Source organism: Protopterus annectens, chromosome 7.part0 (genome assembly GCF_019279795.1).
Source record: "Protopterus annectens isolate FY-2018-M chromosome 7.part0, PAN1.0, whole genome shotgun sequence".
Lineage (NCBI taxonomy): Eukaryota > Metazoa > Chordata > Ceratodontiformes > Protopteridae > Protopterus > Protopterus annectens.
Window position 1 is genome coordinate 101,566,479 of NC_056739.1, and position 21,597 is coordinate 101,588,075.

At 40.8% G+C, this 21,597-nt stretch overlaps 1 long non-coding RNA gene across 1 annotated transcript; it reads right to left on the reverse strand.

Annotated features, from left to right (window-relative positions):
* Positions 1-17,444: 17,444 nt before the first annotated feature.
* Positions 17,445-21,591, reverse strand: LOC122806258. The gene is made up of 3 exons (XR_006365492.1): positions 21,295-21,591; positions 19,831-19,958; positions 17,445-17,572 (listed from the first exon to the last, which is right to left on the reverse strand). It is a non-coding gene; the product is annotated as an uncharacterized LOC122806258 (long non-coding RNA).
* Between the last annotated feature and the right edge of the window lie 6 nt (positions 21,592-21,597).

Consider the following 21,597-nt stretch of genomic DNA (forward strand, 5'->3'; position numbering starts at 1 on the left):
GCACAAACGGCCTCCCCTTGGAAAGGTTGCATGTTTGAAGCCACCAGTTTAGATCTGTTTGCATGTCTTTGTTATAAGAATCTCGTGTGTTAGAGGTAGTTGTTGAAGCGACCATTGTGCAAACAGTAGCCATTGTAGGACTCTCATGTGCAGCCTTCCCACCGCAATTGCAATAAGGGAGGCTGACATGAGGCCCAACACCTTCAGTACTAGTTTTGCAGGAGATTTCCTTGACAAGAGTAGAAGGTGTATATGACTCTGAAGTGATAATATCCTTTCTGGGGGAAGCCTCAGAATCAACTGACGTGTGTTTAATTCTGCTCCTATGAACAAGATATTTTGTGATGGCTGAAGTAAGGATTTTCTGAAGTTTACGGAGATCCCTAGGTGAACACACAGTTGAAGAACAAAGTCTCTGGCCTGCAGTAGTTGGCCGGTGGTGGCGAAAGGAGCCAGTCGTCCAGATCTGGAAACACCTGGAATCCCTGGCGTCTCAAGTGAGGCGCTACCACTGCCATGCATTTGGTGAAGACCCTGGGGCTGAGGTCAGACCAAAGGGCAGGGCTCGAAATTGAAAGTGACTGGCTCCCAGCCGGGCATAAATGATCTCTGGATGCCCTGGCCATTTTGATGTGGTAGTATGCATCCTCTAGATCTATTGAGCACATCCACTCGTCCTTCTGTAAGAATGGAAGGATCGATTGAGCGTGACCATTGAACTTTTCTTTCTTGGCGAAAGTATTGAGGTAGCTTAGGTCTAGAATGGGCCTCCAGTCCCTGTTTTCTTTGGAACTAAAAGAACCTTGAGTAAGTCCCGAATCCTTGCTGGTCCGCTGGGACTGGCTGGATGACTCTTTTTTCTAGCAGCTTTGAAATTTCTGAAGCTGCTGGCTCTCGCAGATGGGGCGGTACATCTGGGAGTCTTTTCTTTGGGATGGGATGAGATAGGAAGGGTATGTTGTAACCTCTGGTAACCACGCTTTTACCCACTTGTCTGTAGTTATATTTTGCCAGGCCTGAGGGTATAAAGCTAAGCGACCCGACTGCCTCCAGAGCAGGACAGTCGGGCCTCCTCTCAGGAGTGCTGGAAAGGTTTACCAGGAGTGTTTCCCTGTCACCTTGATGTTGCGGACCCCTCTGCCGCCAGGCGGCGTCTTCCACCTCTGCCCCCTCCTCTGCCTCTAGAGGGGGCATCACCCTGTGTGCCTGAGAAAGACCCTTGAGGTTTTCGAAACCACATTTTTCCACCGCGTTGCCCTTTGGGGTACGGTCTGGTTGGGGTGGAAAAACGGACTCCGACAGCAGACAGAGTCTTTCCCTCTTGTTCACACCGGGTAAGGGTCTCCTTTACTTTGGGGCCAAAGAGAGTGGCACCGTCAAATGGGGCGTTTGTAAAGGAAGACTTGAAGGCTACCGCAAAGGAGCATAGGCATCCAGGATTGTCTGAAGAGCAATCGCTGAAGCTGCTGCCCTACTCGAACCTTGGCTGCGTGAAATCAGCCTCATGGACGAGTTAACAATCGATGTTAGGGTATTAAGTTAGCTGTCACTTCTCTGAGACAGCTGCATCTGTAGCACCCTGGAGGGTATCTCCCAACTCTTTGACTAGATCCCTCTGTAGACGTGTAAAGTGGGTCAAATAGTTCAGGGACCGCATGGAAAAAGCCGCTGAACTAAAAATGCTTCCGTATCTATCCATCGTCCTAGAGTCTTTATTAGGAGGATGGATGAGCGAAGAACTCCGACATCTCCTTTTCGTGGCTGCTGCCACCACCATAGCGTCTACTGGAACTCCTTTTGTAAGGTAGGACTTATCCTGAGGTGCTGTGATGTACTTGTTAGGTTTCCTTGGAACAGGTTCCACTGTGTCAGGAGCCTCCCGCCCTTGAGCAATTAATTCCATTAGTTCGTCGAAGGGCGGAGTGACCCAGGAGGAGGAAGGGCGAGCACCAAATGCCTTCAGCAGAACTGACTCATCCTCAGAAGGGGGAAGGGACTGCCAGTCACCTCTCTGCTTCAGGATCTCCAATATGTCCGAAAAAGAGACATCTTCTGAAGGTGACTTAGGGGACCCCTCTGACTCATCTAAGTCAGTGTCAGATGTCAAGGATTCCTGTGGAGAATCCAAGTGTCTCCTCTTACACAATCTCTTCCTAGGGACTTCCTCGTGGGAGCATCCGAAGAAGCCTCGGAGGAAGAGGGGCACCCTCCAGGGGTGGCTGAGACACTGGTGCCCGGCGCTTGGATGTGGCCGTGGGTGCAGATGAAGACAAAGGCCCTTTATGGGAGGAGAAACTGCTTCCACTGATGTGGTTGTCTGGGTAGACAACACCTTCCTCATCAGGTCGAGCGCTCCCGGGTCCCGCATCGAAGAGTCCCCGGTTCGAAGAAATGGGAAGAATCCCGACACAGGCACGAAGGCATCGACCCGAGGACGGAGCCGAATCGATCCGCCCGAGGCCCGAGGAAGAGTCGGAACCGACACGTCGGTTCGACTCGGCCCGGAACCAAGAACAGACCGTCGGCTCGAGACTCCGGTACGGGTCCGGAGTCGAGGTGAGGAACAGACCGAGAAAAGGACGGTTCTGGACCCGAGGCTCCACAATCAGTAGATCAGCCTCTTCCGGCTCCAAAGACTGAATCGGTCTCGGAGGAGGAATGGATGGAGATACAGGAAGGCCTTCAAGTTTCGACACCAACTGGGTGGAAACCGAAATAACTTTAGAGAGGGCGAATGCTCCAACAACTTCTGCACCACGCGATCCACATCGACATCCGAAAGTTTGGAGGAAGAACGGGTCGAAGGAACCGAACGGAGCCGACCTCAATATGGCGAAGGAGGAGCTCCATCACGGTTCCAAGACTCGAGGCTCAGGAACCGATACCAGTTGAACACTCGGCCCGAAGTCTGTGGAACCGGTGATCTAACCTTTGAAGAAGAGCTCGGAGCCGATGACTTAGGCTCCGGCGTCTTCGACTCCTTAGAGGACTTGATGCCTGGTCAGAAGCATCCAGAGCCTCTTGGAAAGCCGGTTTCAATAGACCTCTGTCCATTAGTTTCCTGCGCCTATCTGTCATGACCCTCCCACTAAAAGAGTGACAGATGGAGCAATCCTCTTGTAAGTGGAGAGGGCCAAGGCAGTAGACGCAGGAACTATGGTTGTCAGTGACCGACATTTTCTGGCCACACTGACAACGCTTGAAACCAGACTTTACCTTCTCAGACATTATAGGGAAGAAAGACAAATCCAGTAAAAAACAGTCAAGTCCGATAAAGTTAGTCAAAACCGATGAAATTGTCAAATCCGGTAAAAATTTTTATCAACTATGGTAAGATATGAAGGGTGTAGGCCCCGATAACAATCTAACCGATGATAAAAGTTAACGGTACCAATAAATTAACGGAACCACAACACAATCACACAGTTAACACTGAAAAATATCAAAAGACTAGTATCCTAATAAAATATAACAATAAAAGTTATATCTTAGCTTAGAAACTCTCGAGCTAGCTCCCAACGATGCGTATGCAGCAGCGGCAAACTAGATCTGAGGTAAAGGCAGAGGGGGATTGTGGGTATTAGATTGTCTCGAGCTTCTTCTCGATGCAGAGCTTGCAAGAGGCCGGCACGGAGCCGAGGATCGGCTCCGAACCCATGTGTAAGAACAAACGGCGAGATTGAACACTATCACATCCATAGTAAATCATTAAAACTCATATACACAACACATGCAGAAAATTATAACTCAAAAGGGATGATGATAAAACAGGAGGGGTGGTTGAAAAGTAAGGAGCAAGAAGGATTTTGGATGCAGGTCTTAAGGAAAATAACCATGTAGAATATTCTATTCATGAAATAGCAGAAGGTATTCTAAAAACTAAGCCAATATAGGAATGAAAAAAGAAAATTTGACCAATAAGAATGACTGCAAACTGGTGTATAGAAAATAGGTGGTGGAGGCTGGAATTTACTGGAGAAAATTAGCAAAGGAATTAAGGTACTAGGAGCAAATAACTAGAAAGGTAAAGGTAATAGACTGGGATGAGGCCAAGAAGAAGTCTGGAGTGCAAGCTGGAGACTGGCTTCTGCACAAGGGAATGATATCAGGGTATAGACAAACAGAAAGGAATAGGGGAGTGGTAGGTGAAAGACCAGCTCTGGTAGTTTTTTTTTCACTCAAAGATAAAACAAACTTTGCTGTTAAAATAGAGATATTTAGTAGGACATATAGAATGCTGCATGATAACTATAAGAATCAATCAGAGGTGGTTAGAAACGACTGGGAAGAATGAATGTTAAGGCAATATACGAAAGAGCAATAGGAGGACACCTGTATGGCTCACAAATACACAGCAAAGTCCAGAAGGTTTAGAATTTTTTGTTTGGAAATGTATGCATATGGATTTTTATACCCCAAGAAGACTTCAAAGTTTTCCTCAGATAGATAACAAATTCTGGATGTGGAACGGGACTGAGAGAAGTAGCTGGGAACATTTTTTTTTTTTTGGAATTTAATGAGTTGGCAAATTTTAAAAATTCCCTACACAGCACTTTGTCAGAAATTATTTTTTAAGGAATATAAGGAAATTATTCTTTTGATCTGGGATATAATCTCTGAATTGCCCATAAATGGTAAATACTGAATACGTTTAATACTATTGGCTGCCAAAAATGTAATTACTAGAAAACAGACATAAAAATCTAAACCAACTGTGACTGAATATTGTAACATAGATACAGTAACTGAAGGTGGGATCTTTACAAAAGGGAAGGTGCAAGCTACATAGCAATTAATGGAATCTGAGGGAATAATACATGCAGAAAAATGTTCAGGAGTTAAGGAAAGGCAAGAATTTAGTGATTTATGCATTGCTGGAGTGAATTATAATTGTTACAAAGAAAACATATCTGTATAATGCATGAAAATGAAAAATGTCATGTGTTGTTTTCTTTTCTATTACTATATGTGAATGTAAGAGTTTAATAAAAGTGTTATAATTTATATGTCTTTCACATTCACAGTGTCTAATACCAAACATTTACCAGTCTTAATCTTGTTCTAACCTATATATCAGCCCTTAAAGAAGAATTAAAAAAAAAACATTTAGAACTTCAAAATAGGAAACAGTAAGCCTCCAATTGTCTGTACAACTCTAACAAACTACTTTCCATACAAATCAAATATTTTCCCCATAGTAACCTGATTGTGAAAAAAGTACAATTGTGTTAGTTAAACTTATCAAAACAGTTGAAGTTCGAATGATCACGGTTGCAGTAGCCTTAGCTATATGGGTTATATCCTGCAAGGACATAACAGCAAGCCAACTTCCAAAGCACCCAAAGACAAGTTTGGATGCAATGCCCTTCACAGTTTTCCTGCTAGTAGAAAGAGAGAGGCTGAGCCCTGAAAGGACAATGCCAGAAACAACAAAACCTAAATGTCCACAACCTGGCATAAAAAAAAAAAACACACCAAAAAGCAAGGCAGGTGGAGGGAGCAGCTACTGCAGCAGTTATAGTTCAAACATTTACTAGTATTGTAAGTTCAAATTACACATCTGTACTATGTTCATCATATTGATCACTGCTGCAGTAGTTTTAACTATACAGGTACGTTTACCCTAGCTAATTGCATTTAGGAGGTGAAAGGAGAAGAGTTCATGACCCTCTGAAGAATAGTCCTAGCAAAGCTTGATCGGGACCTACAAAAGGAATCCAGCTTAAAGTGCTTTGTAGAAGTATGTACAAAAAAACAAAAGTAGCTTATAGAGTACTTCTAGAATCTAACCCTTTCCAAAAAGCCATAAAGGAAACCAAGGTCCTTGTAGAGTGGGCCTTGACCCTGCCTGGAATAGATTTGTTATAGTGAATATAAAAAAATAGTTATGTACTCACCATAACTTTCCATCTGTGTTGTCTATTTTCATTTTTTCCTCACATATGGGTTCAGATCCGAACCCTCAGACTGACTGGGCCATTGCAACAGCTCATGGAGGATATCTCAGGTGAGACTAGTGGAAGGGTAACCAAATCTGATGAGACCAAAAGGGGGCAGTGAGGATCACAGTACTCTTCAATCATTTGGCTTTCTGAAGACATTTTGGGATCAGTGGAAGAGGAGGATAAGCATAAAGGAGACTGGGGGGGGGGGGGCAATCGTGGACTAGAACATCTTGGGCAACTCCCTGAAGGAGGGATCAGAATGAAATAACTGCTGCACTTGTTGTGAGGGGATGCAAAGAGATCACAGCAGGGGTGACCACAATGGTCGAATATCTTATTCTCTACTGATTGATTGAGGGACCACTTGTGGGGCATCAGAATGGACCTGCTGAGCCTGTCTGCCAATACACTGGATTTCCATGGTACATGTGTTGCAAGTAGAAAGTGGTGTGAAGAGATCGCCCATTCCCAAACCCTCATGGCCTCTCTGCACAGTGGGTATGAATGGGTTCCCCTTGCTTGTTGATATACCAGAAAACTGACATGTTGTCAGTATAAATCTCAATGGTTCCCAGAGGTAGACGGTCTTGAAAGGCTTGAAATGACAGGATGACAGCTCTCATCTCGAGGAAATTTATATGCCATCTGCTCTCTAGGGGAGTCCACATGCCTTGGACCATCTTCTCCTCAAAATGTCTCCCCACCCTAGGTGGGAAGCGTCCGTGGTCACTGTGGCTATTGGACGGGGAAGGATGAAGGATCTGTCTACCAATAGATCAGAGTGAATCCACCACTCTAAATGACTTTTGCAAATATTGGTCAATCCGACAGGAACAGATAGGGACTGATGAGGAATTGACCATTGATCAGCCAGTTACAGCAAAAACCAGGAACCAAAAACCAAAAATGACCACAAGGAGAACGAGATCCAAGAAAGACAATTGGTTTAATGCAAACAACACAAACAGTAAAATCGGTTGACCTAGGTTTCGTCCACAAAACTCGGACCTCTTCAGAATACTGAACATACCTCAAACCACACCTTAAATAACAAAATAAATTCACACCATGACACTTAGAATTAAAAATAATTAATTAATTAACCCAAGCTATTAAATGTAAAAAATCCTTTGTTAAATGACTTATCATATAAAATAAAATGAAATAAAATCATAAACATATTTAATGGTATATCCAATAAAGCACATTACAATTAAATTGAATATAATAATATTTAAAATTAATTATGTTCCTTTCGTGGGTCCGAGTAGTGTGGTGGAATATATCGCAAAAGATGCAGAAAACCCTTTTGAAAATATCCAGGACATTGAAATTGCTGACGAAGTAAGTAACACGGTGGATTCTGATTTTCAGAATCAAAAAAGCTGTAAACAAAGTATCTATGAGCTTGAAAGACTAACTTTTAAACATGTAAACCTAGATTTGGAAATCTGTTATCTTGCTGAGTGTGTCAAGCGCAAGTGTGTCCCACAAGGTCTTCGCTACAGTAAATTTCCAAACTGTGTAGCGTTTGGGGACAGTTTGTATGAAGAACTGACTGGTTTATTTAACGACTTTGGACTAAAATTGATGACGGCTTTGATTAATCATTATACAAAGCAGCTACAAGTCTTAAAACAACAAATGACTGATTTAGACTCTAAAATTAAGAACTTTGCTTGTTTTCTACTTTCTGAGTTTGTACTCCAGCATTACTGCTAGAGCAGACCGCAAAGAGCGTGATCATTTCAAGAAAGCAAAAGAAATTAAAAAGGGACATTACAGCATATGCTAACAAAAAAGCTTATGTTTTGGTATCACATGTTGACACAGAATATATGCATGATACTAACTGTAATAACAAGCATATTGTGGATTCAAATGACAAAAGAAATGTGTCTGGCTCTAATAGTAGGTTGAGCAATAATGGTGGGGCAAATAATATCGAAGCCCCTATCTTAGATAATTGTAATAACTGTGACAGGAATGGTCAGGTTGCTAGTGCATCTAACAATGATAGTCACACAGTTTCTAATAATACCACAAATACGGACAATAACTGTGGTGACAATGGATCCAATGGAGGTCCTTTTTTAGTCGACAAACAGGGGAACAAACGTGGGCCAACTTGGAACAAAGTGGTTCAGAACAAACCCAAGGGAAGGCTGAGAAACAGAAAGAGATGGTAGGGGCAGTTCCCTTAAATTCATATGAAATACAGATACACAACTTGTCAAATATGGAAATTTCTGAAGAGACTACTAGTCTCTTACAGAAAGGTTTGTCTTTTATTCCTTCCAATCATTTTAATAAGACAAAAACCATAATAGATTTCAGATTAACACTTAGGAAATTAAATCTTAAATACATTATGAAAGACATTACAACAATCTCTACACAAGAAGGTCCTAAGAAAGCTAGTACCTTTAATCCACCACTAGTGGGCACACTTCATGTTTTTCAAAACATATGTGAGGAAGCTATGAGAAACATAAATGCCACTAGCTTTCCTGAGAATTTAAGTGAGCCAGAGTTAACGGCTCTGAAAAACTTAAAAGACAACACGGACATAAGAATTATGAAGGCTGACAAGGGGGGCAAAATAGTAATTATGGAAAATTCACAATATATAAACTCAATGGAAGCTTTGTTAATGGACAAACATGTCTATCAAGAAGTAGATACTAAGATGATACAAAAAAGTTTTTTAAGATTAGATACTACTTTATTTGATATGTTTAGTCAAGATGAAATAGACTATGCAACATATAGTTTCCTATTAGTTGAATTTCCTAAAATGGGAAACATGTTTGGTATCCCAAAACTACAAAAAAACCTGTTTGATTCCCCTTTTAGGCCAATTATCTCAGCCTCCAAATGTAAGACAGAAAATATCTCCATTTGGTTAGATTACACTTTGAATCCAATAGTACAACGTTCTAAATATTATTTAAAAGACTCTTGGCATCTATTGGAACAGCTTAGAGAATTACAACCTCTGACATCTGAATTCTTTCTTGCTTCCTTGGATGTACAATCTTTATACACTTGTATTGATCATGAATTTGGAATTGAACATTTAAGACAATATTTGGTTGCTAACACAAATTTAAATAATATTAAGGTTAACACCATTTGTAGTCTTATGGAATGTGTATTACAAAACAACTTTTTCAAATTCAATGATAAATTTTATAGGCAAGTTTCGGGTGTGGCAATGGGGGCAAGGGTAGCTCCGGCCTATGCAAATCTGACTATGGCACAATGGGAAAACACTTTCGTGGCAAATTCTATTTACAAAGACAAGATCATCTTTTACACCAGATACATAGATGATCTGTTTTTTTTCTATGGAATGGTACCTTACAGGAATTTCATGACTTTGTTCATTATTTGAACAACACTACAAATTGTCTAACATTCACTGTTGGTGAATTTGGAACTAACATCAATTTTTTGGATTTACATTTAAGTTATGACAATGTACTTAAAAATTTTTCAAGTTCCATATATAGAAAACCTACATTTGCAAATCAGTATTTGCACAAAAACAGTATACACCCTTACCACATGAAGAAAGGGGTTATAAAGGGTCAATACATTAGTCTAAGCAGGTTGACATCTGACAATGAGATTTTCTGAGTGAAACAAACAATCTAAGGGGATTTTTTGTCAATAGAGGTTATAAGTTGGCATGGTTAAAAACAATAGAAAGAGAAGTAACATTTCTTCGTGAGACCACAGCAAGGCCTATTTTAACAGTAGGGTCACTGGTCACAGAAGTAACAACTAAGAACAATAAGGAATTTAGTGGTTCCTTTTTGCTACCCATTTCTAATGAGATGTGGCTTATTAAAGACATTATTGTAAATAACTGGAAGATCATCTTGGATAACCAAGATTTAGCGAACATTTTAGGCATTAAACCAATGTTCACTTTCAAAAAAGTAGTTAATCTAAAAAGTATACTTGAGAAAAAGGAAAACAGATGTACTACAAATAGAACGGGTGTCATACAAACTAAAGGCACCTTTTCTTGCCACTGTTGTAAACAGTGTAGATACATCACTAATTCATCTTTTGTACACTTTAAGCATTCTGAACAACACATTGGTCAAAACAGTATTTTACATGTCACAGTACTATGGTTGTTTATTTTGCTCAGTGCCAAACATGTCCAAGTTATTATGTGGGAATGACCACAAGAGCCTTGAAAGTCAGAATTAGTGAACACATTTTGGCTATAAAGAAAAAGACACAAATAATGCATTAGCAAGGCATTCTATCATTTGTAATGAATTTAAAAAGTTTACATTTGCTGTTCTAGATAGTGTAAATAGTGTAACATTTGGTGGTAATTTCAAACTTTTATTAGAATGTAAAGAGTCCTTTTGGCAAATATTTTTAGGAGCTGACAAATTTCCAGGTCTCAATGAAACTATAAATATGAGATGTTTCCTGGAAATGAATTCATAATTTTTATTGTGATATCACATATTCAAATGATATAGTTATATTAGTGTTAAACATATACTTGAGAAGTATTTATTTAGGATGTTTTAAGAGTTCATATGTACTATATATAGTTTTCAGTAATTTTTTATGGTATGTCTTTAAATTTTATTCATTGCCATCAATTATGTATGTAAATTAATTGTGATTGAATAGTACTTAAACAGGTGTATGGATGGTGAAGTTGTTTCTGAGGAAGTTCACAGAAGATTAAAGTGAATGAAAGCGCTAAAAACAACTTTTATTTATTTTATTTATTTTACATTTGTTAACCGGGCTAGTCCAGCTGGATACAAGTCCATTTTCAGTGGAGGCCCGAGGAGAAAAGCTCCGCTATCTACTACATGGTCACAAAAACAGTACATACAAAAATATCACAATGGTTATAAGTCAAGTATGCATATAAGTCACAAGTAAGAAAGGCAGTAGCAACAATTTCAGGAAGTTTATAAAGAAGGGGATAGAAAGACAAGGTAATTATTTAAGTACAGAAGTGGTAAGAGAAGGGAGAGAAGAATTAAGTTTTGAGTTATAAGAGAAGTATTGTTATTTAGTTGACAGGAAAAAGAAAATAAATTGAAGAAATATATTTGGAAGAATCTATGCGGATTGAAGAAGGAGAATAGAAGGTCATAGAGGAGCTAGATCAACTGGGATTGATGCAAGAACAAAGCCAGTGTTTAGTAAGAAAGAGTTTCAATTTAGTCTTAAATAGTGTAATGGAAGTGTGGGCTGCAAGGTCTGGAGGAAGTTGGTTCCAGATCTTACCAACTGAGTTTGAAAATATGGAATCACCTGCTGTATTCTTAGAGCAGAAGTTTGAATCAGTAGTTTATTAGAAGAGTAGGGCTTTTAAGTTATTGTAGGGTTTTATAAGGGTGGAGAGCATGGGTATGTTTTCAGGGTGGTAAAGGGCTTTGTGGGCAAGTGTAAGCTGATAGTACTGAATTAGGTGGGGTAATTCCAGCCATCCTAGTTTAGAGAGGTTCTGACAGTGATGTGTTTTATATGGAGAGGCAGTGGCAAACCTTGCAATGTTGTTGTAGGCTGTTGTGAGCTTATTAATGTTATGCTTGGATAGGTTAGAATAAATGGGGGAAGCATATAATAAAGTGGAGATGAGATGTGTTCTTGCTATGGTAGTTCTTGCTTCAGTAGTGAGGAAAGTTCTGATTCTATAGAGAGAACCTAGTTTTCTATTAGTTGCTTTAATGCTGGAGTTAATGTGAAAATCAAATTTTAGTAGATTGTCAATAGTAATACCCAATAGTTTGGTTGTTTGGTCAGGAGATATAAGGGTGCCATTGTTAGAAGTAATTGTGAAATTAATAGGGGGAGATAGGTGTGTAGGTGAGAAGAGGAGGAGTTTAGTTTTTTTAGGGTTTAAGAGGAGACAGTGGTTAGAGAACCATTGCTCAATAGTAGTGAATGTCTTTTGGGTAAGGTAGTGAAGGTCAGCTTGGTTTGTGGCAGAGCAAATGATGGTGGTGTCGTCAGCATACTGAATGCAAGTAGTTAGGGGTGTGGCAAGATACAAGTCATTAATGAAGATGGAAAATAAAAGAGGACCTAAGATGGAGCCTTGAGGGACCCCTAAGGTGGTGGGGAGAAGTTCAGAGAGATTGTTGTTCCATAAAACAGCCTGTTTACGGTTTTGAGGGTAGGAAGTGAACCAAGTTAAGGCAGGGGTGTCAAGAGAGAGTGATTTTAAGCGATGAAGAAGGAGTTGGTGATTCACCATATCAAAGGCTTTAGAAAGGTCTACAAAGAATGCTGATGAGAGAAGATTGCTATTACGGTTAATATTAATGGAGTCAGTGAAGGATATTAAGGCTGTGGTAGTACTGTGGTAAGGGCGGAAGCCATGTTGGCAGTTAGCGAGGAGATTGTTAGAAAGGAGGTGATTAAGTAACTGTTTGTGGATGCATTTCTCCATTATTTTGCAATAGGAGATAGCAGTGCTATAGGGCGGTAGTTAGAGTATTCAAATGAGTCGCCTCCTTTGAAGAGGGGGATGATGTGTGAGATTTTCCATAGGGAAGGTATAGTATTTTCGGTTATGGTTCTGTTTATTAGTAGAGAGATTGGGTAGGCAACCGCTTTGGCACCTAGCTGGAGATATTCAGCTGGGAGTTTGTCAGCTGAAGGGGTAGAGGCTTTAAGTTTTTGAAGTAGATTCAGAATATAGGAGGTAGGTATGGGTTTAAGTTGCATACGTGGAGGAGTGTAGCTTGGGCTACCTAATAAAGTGGGGTCAGGGGTTTGTTGGTTGGCCAGATTAAGTATAGTAGATGTAAAGAAGTTATAAAAGCATTAGCTGTTTGTAAGGGAGAGTCAGGGCAGGAGCCAAGTGGATTTGGAGTTTCAACTTTACCGGGGGACAGAAGTGTGTTAATAGATTTCCAAAATTTGTGTGGATGATGGTGGGATGATTGCTGTAGGTGGAAGTAAAAGTTCTTTTTATCTTTAATGATAGCTGACTTTGTCACGTTCCTTTTTTGTTTGAAGTTAAGGTGGTCAATGGGGTCTTTGGAGGTTCGCCACTGAGACCATGCCTTATTTATATTAAGGATCAGCTGTTTTGTGTTGGTTGTAAGCCATTGGGCTGTTTTATATTTCATGCGGATAGATCGCATAGGTGCATGTTGGTCTAGAATAGAAAGAAAGGTTTTATTAAAGAGGTTAACAACGTCGATAGGGAGAGTTTTAAGAGGAGACCAGTTAACCAGGGTAAGGTCATTTTGAAACTCTTGAGGGTCAAAGTGTTTTTTGCTGCGACATAGTCGAATTAGTGGAGGTTGTTTTAGCTGAGTTTTGTGCCTAATGATGTATGTGAGAGAGTGGTCACTAAGGTCATCTGGGAGGGTACCTGTTGAATACTTTTGTTGGGGACTATTTGTAAGGATCCAGTCGAGTATGGTATCTTTATTATTGCTCTTATTAGTTCTGGTTGTAGAGTTGATGGTTTGGTGGAATCCGTGCAGGTTGATAAGGGTGGATGGATTAGCTTGATTGCAAGCATTCCAATCAATATTGAAGTCACCTAGGACTATGGTTTCTTGAGGAAGATTAGTAGAAAACCAGTTAAGTACGTTTTCTAATAAGGGGGGGTTGTTGCCTGGTGGAAGATAGGTGCAGATAATATTAATAGTTTTGTGTGGGTTAAGGGAGATTTTTGAAATAAGAAGTTCAGCGTTAGAGTCATATGGAGGGTTTGGGCTGATTTCTTCACATCCAGTCCAGTTTTAAATAGAATGGCTACCCCACCACCTTTTTATTAAGACGGTCCTGTCTTAGGATGTTATAGCCAGGGAATGATTTCATTATCTTTTATAGGGGGTTTGAGCCAGGTTTCGTAAGACAGAGAATGTCAAATTGCTGGACTTCTAGAAGGGCATGGAGAGCTGGAAGTTTATTGCAAATGCTACGGATATTAAGATGAGCTATTGAGAGAGATTTAGTAGGTTTAGCATCTGGTGTATGAGTATTTTGATTTGTGGGGAGTTAGGGGGTGTTGTTGAAGTGTTTGGGCCTGGGTTGGGGTGGATGTCCCCATCAAGTAATTGTAGATTATGAATAAGGTGATTTAATTGTGAAGGCTTACAGAAGTACAAGTATTTTGTGTGTTTGAGAATAAGGTATTTGATATGTGAGAGTCTGTGATATTTAGAGTCAAGATATGTGTTGCAATATGTTAGACTAAGATGTGTTGTGAGTGTAGATGGGGGGGTAGTTTGGGTGTGTCTATGTGGAATGTTAACATTAGGATTTAATGGTTGTTCATAGTAGGTTATTAGGTAGGTGGTGGAAAGAATAGTTAGAAGAGTTAGTAGTAGGAGAGGATGGTGAGTGTTGTACATGTTGAGAAGAGTAGAAGACCGTATAAAATAGGAGAGTTAAGAGGTAGAGAGGGAGTGAGTGGGAGGGGATGACTATGGAGTAGGCGGAGAAGAGTATGTTCTGATTGGTTGCAGAATGTGGTGGGTGTGGTTATGTGGGGATAAATGTAGAGGTGCTAGGGGCGGGTGGGATTTGGGGGCAGGGAGGGGAGCGGAGTGAGCCCGCAGGGCGAACGGAGCGGGTAGACACAAGAGAGAGGAGTTCAGCAGGAAACAATCAGAGAAAGTGAAAAACAGACAGGTAAGTGAGTGAACCAGTGAGTTATTTAATGTATAGAGATAGAAATAAAGAGGAGCTGGAATGGAGGATTATAGGTGGAGTATGAGAGGTCAGGTTAAGAAGCAGTTCAGGAAGACACTACAGTTAGAGGACAGGTAAGAAAGGTTAGTGAAGGCAGAAGATAAGCATAAGGGTGGGAGAAAGGGAATCCACAGGAGAACAGTAGTAGAGGCGCCACCTGGTGGCAAGATGTATGGTTACAGGGACAGACAGTATGGTAGAGGGCTAAGTACTGAAGGGGAGGGGGGAAGGAGTGTGTTATGCTAACACACAAGGATAGTTGAGGAAGATAGAGATAGAAATGAAGTGGAGGTATCTAATGTGGATAGGGAATTTGTAGGCTGCTGGAAGTACAGGAGGGTGCTTAACTCGAGATACACTAAAACAGTAAGTCTGGTCAAGCAACAAAATGTAGCGTGCTTTAATTCTCAAAGTGAGTCGGTGCCTCTTGAAAGCACAAGATATGAGCTCAGGTTTGAGGTTCTTTTGTTCCCAGAAGAGTGGAAGGCAGGAAAGGAAGCTGTGCTTTAGTTACACAGGAGACCACTCTGTTAAAAGGTAATTGGGGAAAGAGATAGTGAATGAATAGAGCTTATGAGCTGGCAGAGAAAAAGTAACAGTGGAAAAGCTTATTTAAAAACAACATTAACACTGTAATACTGGGTACAAAACATTAAACATTGAATAATGAAAACAATACGATGATTCAGAGCATACAGTAGTGTAAAATACCAGGTATAACTTTTTGCATTAAGAAACAATTGCAACAGGATAACATTCAAGTATGGTACAAGACAAATGCACGTTGTAATAGTGAGCTATCATAATTGTTAGCCGTTAGTGGAATCTGGCATCCCCTATCCTATGGTAAACCATGAGTAAAAGTTCTTTTCCAGAGAAAAGAGACTAAGTATCAGCAGGGACTAGAAGATTAAGGAGTTAAACTCACTTAAATAGTGTTGGGGTAGGAATTCCTTGCCTCCACGCACACGCTCACGCTCACTTCTACACAGGTCTAAAATATGGCGCCCTCAGTTGCCCCACGCTCAATTTACACCTGCCTGTAATCTGGGGTCTTCAGTAAAAGAATTAATACTGTTTGGTAACAAAAAACAGGAGTTTCAATAGGGGTACAGCGATTGAGCAGGTCAATGCGCTGTTACAGAGATACTATAGACACTGTGGATCCTCGCGGTCCCGCTAGTCGGACCCGAGTCTACTAAATCTTCAGCGACGCTGTACAGCTGCGCTAGTGTTTCAGTTTAGGGTGGGCCTTTGAGTAGCGCTACACACCTGGTAAATGACGCCAAGGGTAGGAATGTCCACGTGCACGCCACACCGCTACAACAGTGCAAAGGATGGGTTAAGGACAAAAAACAAATGTAACTGATTCAGGTATAACATAACCTTTAGCCAGTAGGAACAAGTTGAATACGATGCAGCAAAATATAACTAGATTCCACAATAAACAATGTAACACATTCCGGTGTATCTGAATCTTTTGCCAGTAAGAACTGGTTGTATGCGATGCAGGAAAGTATAACCAAGTTCAACAGTTAACGAAGTACCTATAGACACAACATTCAAGTCGCTCCCTTTAGCAGCTAACAGAGGCCTTGGCGAGACTAAAAGTATGTCAGTAGCATATATCCATTAAAGCCAGGCCGTACGCTAACAATCTGAGGTATCGAAACAAACACACTCTCATACACAAGGAATTCAAATGCATTTGTTATAGTGATAGAAAATGGGTAATAGCGTTCACATGAGCTTTTTTAAAACAAACATTCAAAGTTTAAACAAATGCAAATTGTACAACTGTAAAATGACACAAAATGAAGCAACTATCAATAAAGGCATATGCATACAAGTACTCACAGTCCCGGATAGGCTCCTTATCTCCAGTTATCCAACAGCCAACAATACCAGGGGAAGAAAGATGGCGTCAATGGGCAGGGGTTGTATTTATAAGTTATAGTTAGATGAGGGGTAGGGAGAATAGGGAGTGACCCTAGTAATAAGCCATAGGGAGGAGTTTGAAAGCTAGAGAATATCCCATTACAGGATTGTGGGATGAGGTTTGGGATAGTGGAGGTGAAAGTTGGTAGATGTATAGGTATAAGAAAGACTAATAGGTAGTGTGGGGTAATGGAATGAAAGTCAAGAGTTGGACACAGCTGAGGTGCGCAAAGAGGTCAGAGAGTACAGTAATAGTTAGAGGAGGTAGTGAGAACACTGTAAAAGGATGAAAGTATAAGTAGGCTATAAGAGGGTATCAAAGCTATAAAAGAGAGACACAAGAGAGAGGAGTTCAGCAGGAAACAATCAGAGAAAGTGAAAAACAGACAGGTAAGTGAGTGAACCAGTGAGTTATTTAATGTATAGAGATAGAAATAAAGAGGAGCTGGAATGGAGGATTATAGGTGGAGTATGAGAGGTCAGGTTAAGAAGCAGTTCAGGAAGACACTACAGTTAGAGGACAGGTAAGAAAGGTTAGTGAAGGCAGAAGATAAGCATAAGGGTGGGAGAAAGGGAATCCACAGGAGAACAGTAGTAGAGGCGCCACCTGGTGGCAAGATGTATGGTTACAGGGACAGACAGTATGGTAGAGGGCTAAGTACTGAAGGGAAGGGGGGAAGGAGTGTGTTATGCTAACACACAAGGATAGTTGAGGAAGATAGAGATAGAAATGAAGTGGAGGTATCTAATGTGGATAGGGAATTTGTAGGCTGCTGGAAGTACAGGAGGGTGCTTAACTCGAGATACACTAAAACAGTAAGTCTGGTCAAGCAACAAAATGTAGCGTGCTTTAATTCTCAAAGTGAGTCGGTGCCTCTTGAAAGCACAAGATATGAGCTCAGGTTTGAGGTTCTTTTGTTCCCAGAAGAGTGGAAGGCAGGAAAGGAAGCTGTGCTTTAGTTACACAGGAGACCACTCTGTTAAAAGGTAATTGGGGAAAGAGATAGTGAATGAATAGAGCTTATGAGCTGGCAGAGAAAAAAAGTAACAGTGGAAAAGCTTATTTAAAAACAACATTAACACTGTAATACTGGGTACAAAACATTAAACATTGAATAATGAAAACAATACGATGATTCAGAGCATACAGTAGTGTAAAATACCAGGTATAACTTTTTGCATTAAGAAACAATTGCAACAGGATAACATTCAAGTATGGTACAAGACAAATGCACGTTGTAATAGTGAGCTATCATAATTGTTAGCCGTTAGTGGAATCTGGCATCCCCTATCCTATGGTAAACCATGAGTAAAAGTTCTTTTCCAGAGAAAAGAGACTAAGTATCAGCAGGGACTAGAAGATTAAGGAGTTAAACTCACTTAAATAGTGTTGGGGTAGGAATTCCTTGCCTCCACGCTCACGCTCACTTCTACACAGGTCTAAAATATGGCGCCCTCAGTTGCCCCACGCTCAATTTACACCTGCCTGTAATCTGGGGTCTTCAGTAAAAGAATTAATACTGTTTGGTAACAAAAAACAGGAGTTTCAATAGGGGTACAGCGATTGAGCAGGTCAATGCGCTGTTACAGAGATACTATAGACACTGTGGATCCTCGCGGTCCCGCTAGTCGGACCCGAGTCTACTAAATCTTCAGCGACGCTGTACAGCTGCGCTAGTGTTTCAGTTTAGGGTGGGCCTTTGAGTAGCGCTACACACCTGGTAAATGACGCCAAGGGTAGGAACGTCCACGTGCACGCCACACCGCTACAACAGTGCAAAGGATGGGTTAAGGACAAAAAACAAATGTAACTGATTCAGGTATAACATAACCTTTAGCCAGTAGGAACAAGTTGAATACGATGCAGCAAAATATAACTAGATTCCACAATAAACAATGTAACACATTCCGGTGTATCTGAATCTTTTGCCAGTAAGAACTGGTTGTATGCGATGCAGGAAAGTATAACCAAGTTCAACAGTTAACGAAGTACCTATAGACACAACATTCAAGTCGCTCCCTTTAGCAGCTAACAGAGGCCTTGGCGAGACTAAAAGTATGTCAGTAGCATATATCCATTAAAGCCAGGCCGTGTATGCTAACAATCTGAGGTATCCGAAACAAACACACTCTCATACACAAGGAATTCAAATGCATTTGTTATAGTGATAGAAAATGGGTAATAGCGTTCACATGAGCTTTTTAAAACAAACATTCAAAGTTTAAACAAATGCAAATTGTACAACTGTAAAATGACACAAAATGAAGCAACTATCAATAAAGGCATATGCATACAAGTACTCACAGTCCCGGGATAGGCTCCTTATCTCCAGTTATCCAACAGCCAACAATACCAGGGAAGAAAGATGGCGTCAATGGGCAGGGGTTGTATTTATAAGTTATAGTTAGATGAGGGGTAGGGAGAATAGGAGAGTGACCCTAGTAATAAGCCATAGGGAGGAGTTTGAAAGCTAGAGAATATCCCATTACAGGATTGTGGGATGAGGTTTGGGATAGTGGAGGTGAAAGTTGGTAGATGTATAGGTATAAGAAAGACTAATAGGTAGTGTGGGGTAATGGAATGAAAGTCAAGAGTTGGACACAGCTGAGGTGCAAAGAGGTCAGAGAGTACAGTAATAGTTAGAGGAGGTAGTGAGAACACTGTAAAAGGATGAAAGTATAAGTAGGCTATAAGAGGGTATCAAAGCTATAAAAGAGAGACACAAGAGAGAGGAGTTCAGCAGGAAACAATCAGAGAAAGTGAAAAACAGACAGGTAAGTGAGTGAACCAGTGAGTTATTTAATGTATAGAGATAGAAATAAAGAGGAGCTGGAATGGAGGATTATAGGTGGAGTATGAGAGGTCAGGTTAAGAAGCAGTTCAGGAAGACACTACAGTTAGAGGACAGGTAAGAAAGGTTAGTGAAGGCAGAAGATAAGCATAAGGGTGGGAGAAAGGGAATCCACAGGAGAACAGTAGTAGAGGCGCCACCTGGTGGCAAGATGTATGGTTACAGGGACAGACAGTATGGTAGAGGGCTAAGTACTGAAGGGGAGGGGGGAAGGAGTGTGTTATGCTAACACACAAGGATAGTTGAGGAAGATAGAGATAGAAATGAAGTGGAGGTATCTAATGTGGATAGGGGAATTTGTAGGCTGCTGGAAGTACAGGAGGGTGCTTAACTCGAGATACACTAAAACAGTAAGTCTGGTCAAGCAACAAAATGTAGCGTACTTTAATTCTCAAAGTGAGTCGGTGCCTCTTGAAAGCACAAGATATGAGCTCAGGTTTGAGGTTCTTTTGTTCCCAGAAGAGTGGAAGGCAGGAAAGGAAGCTGTGCTTTAGTTACACAGGAGACCACTCTGTTAAAAGGTAATTGGGGAAAGAGATAGTGAATGAATAGAGCTTATGAGCTGGCAGAGAAAAAAGTAACAGTGGAAAAGCTTATTTAAAAACAACATTAACACTGTAATACTGGGTACAAAACATTAAACATTGAATAATGAAAACAATACGATGATTCAGAGCATACAGTAGTGTAAAATACCAGGTATAACTTTTTGCATTAAGAAACAATTGCAACAGGATAACATTCAAGTATGGTACAAGACAAATGCACGTTGTAATAGTGAGCTATCATAATTGTTAGCCGTTAGTGGAATCTGGCATCCCCTATCCTATGGTAAACCATGAGTAAAAGTTCTTTTCCAGAGAAAAGAGACTAAGTATCAGCAGGGACTAGAAGATTAAGGAGTTAAACTCACTTAAATAGTGTTGGGGTAGGAATTCCTTGCCTCCACGCACACGCTCACGCTCACTTCTACACAGGTCTAAAATATGGTGCCCTCAGTTGCCCCACGCTCAATTTACACCTGCCTGTAATCTGGGGTCTTCAGTAAAAGAATTAATACTGTTTGGTAACAAAAAACAGGAGTTTCAATAGGGGTACAGCGATTGAGCAGGTCAATGCGCTGTTACAGAGATACTATAGACACTGTGGATCCTCGCGGTCCCGCTAGTCGGACCCGAGTCTACTAAATCTTCAGCGACGCTGTACAGCTGCGCTAGTGTTTCAGTTTAGGGTGGGCCTTTGAGTAGCGCTACACACCTGGTAAATGACGCCAAGGGTAGGAACGTCCACGTGCACGCCACACCGCTACAACAGTGCAAAGGATGGGTTAAGGACAAAAAACAAATGTAACTGATTCAGGTATAACATAACCTTTAGCCAGTAGGAACAAGTTGAATACGATGCAGCAAAATATAACTAGATTCCACAATAAACAATGTAACACATTCCGGTGTATCTGAATCTTTTGCCAGTAAGAACTGGTTGTATGCGATGCAGGAAAGTATAACCAAGTTCAACAGTTAACGAAGTACCTATAGACACAACATTCAAGTCGCTCCCTTTAGCAGCTAACAGAGGCCTTGGCGAGACTAAAAGTATGTCAGTAGCATATATCCATTAAAGCCAGGCCGTACGCTAACAATCTGAGGTATCTGAAACAAACACACTCTCATACACAAGGAATTCAAATGCATTTGTTATAGTGATAGAAAATGGGTAATAGCGTTCACATGAGCTTTTTTTTTAAAAACAAACATTCAAAGTTTAAACAAATGCAAATTGTACAACTGTAAAATGACACAAAATGAAGCAACTATCAATAAAGGCATATGCATACAAGTACTCACAGTCCCGGGATAGGCTCCTTATCTCCAGTTATCCAACAGCCAACAATACCAGGGGAAGAAAGATGGCGTCAATGGGCAGGGGGTTGTATTTATAAGTTATAGTTAGATGAGGGGTAGGGAGAATAGGGGAGTGACCCTAGTAATAAGCCATAGGGAGGAGTTTGAAAGCTAGAGAATATCCCATTACAGGATTGTGGGATGAGGTTTGGGATAGTGGAGGTGAAAGTTGGTAGATGTATAGGTATAAGAAAGACTAATAGGTAGTGTGGGGTAATGGAATGAAAGTCAAGAGTTGGACACAGC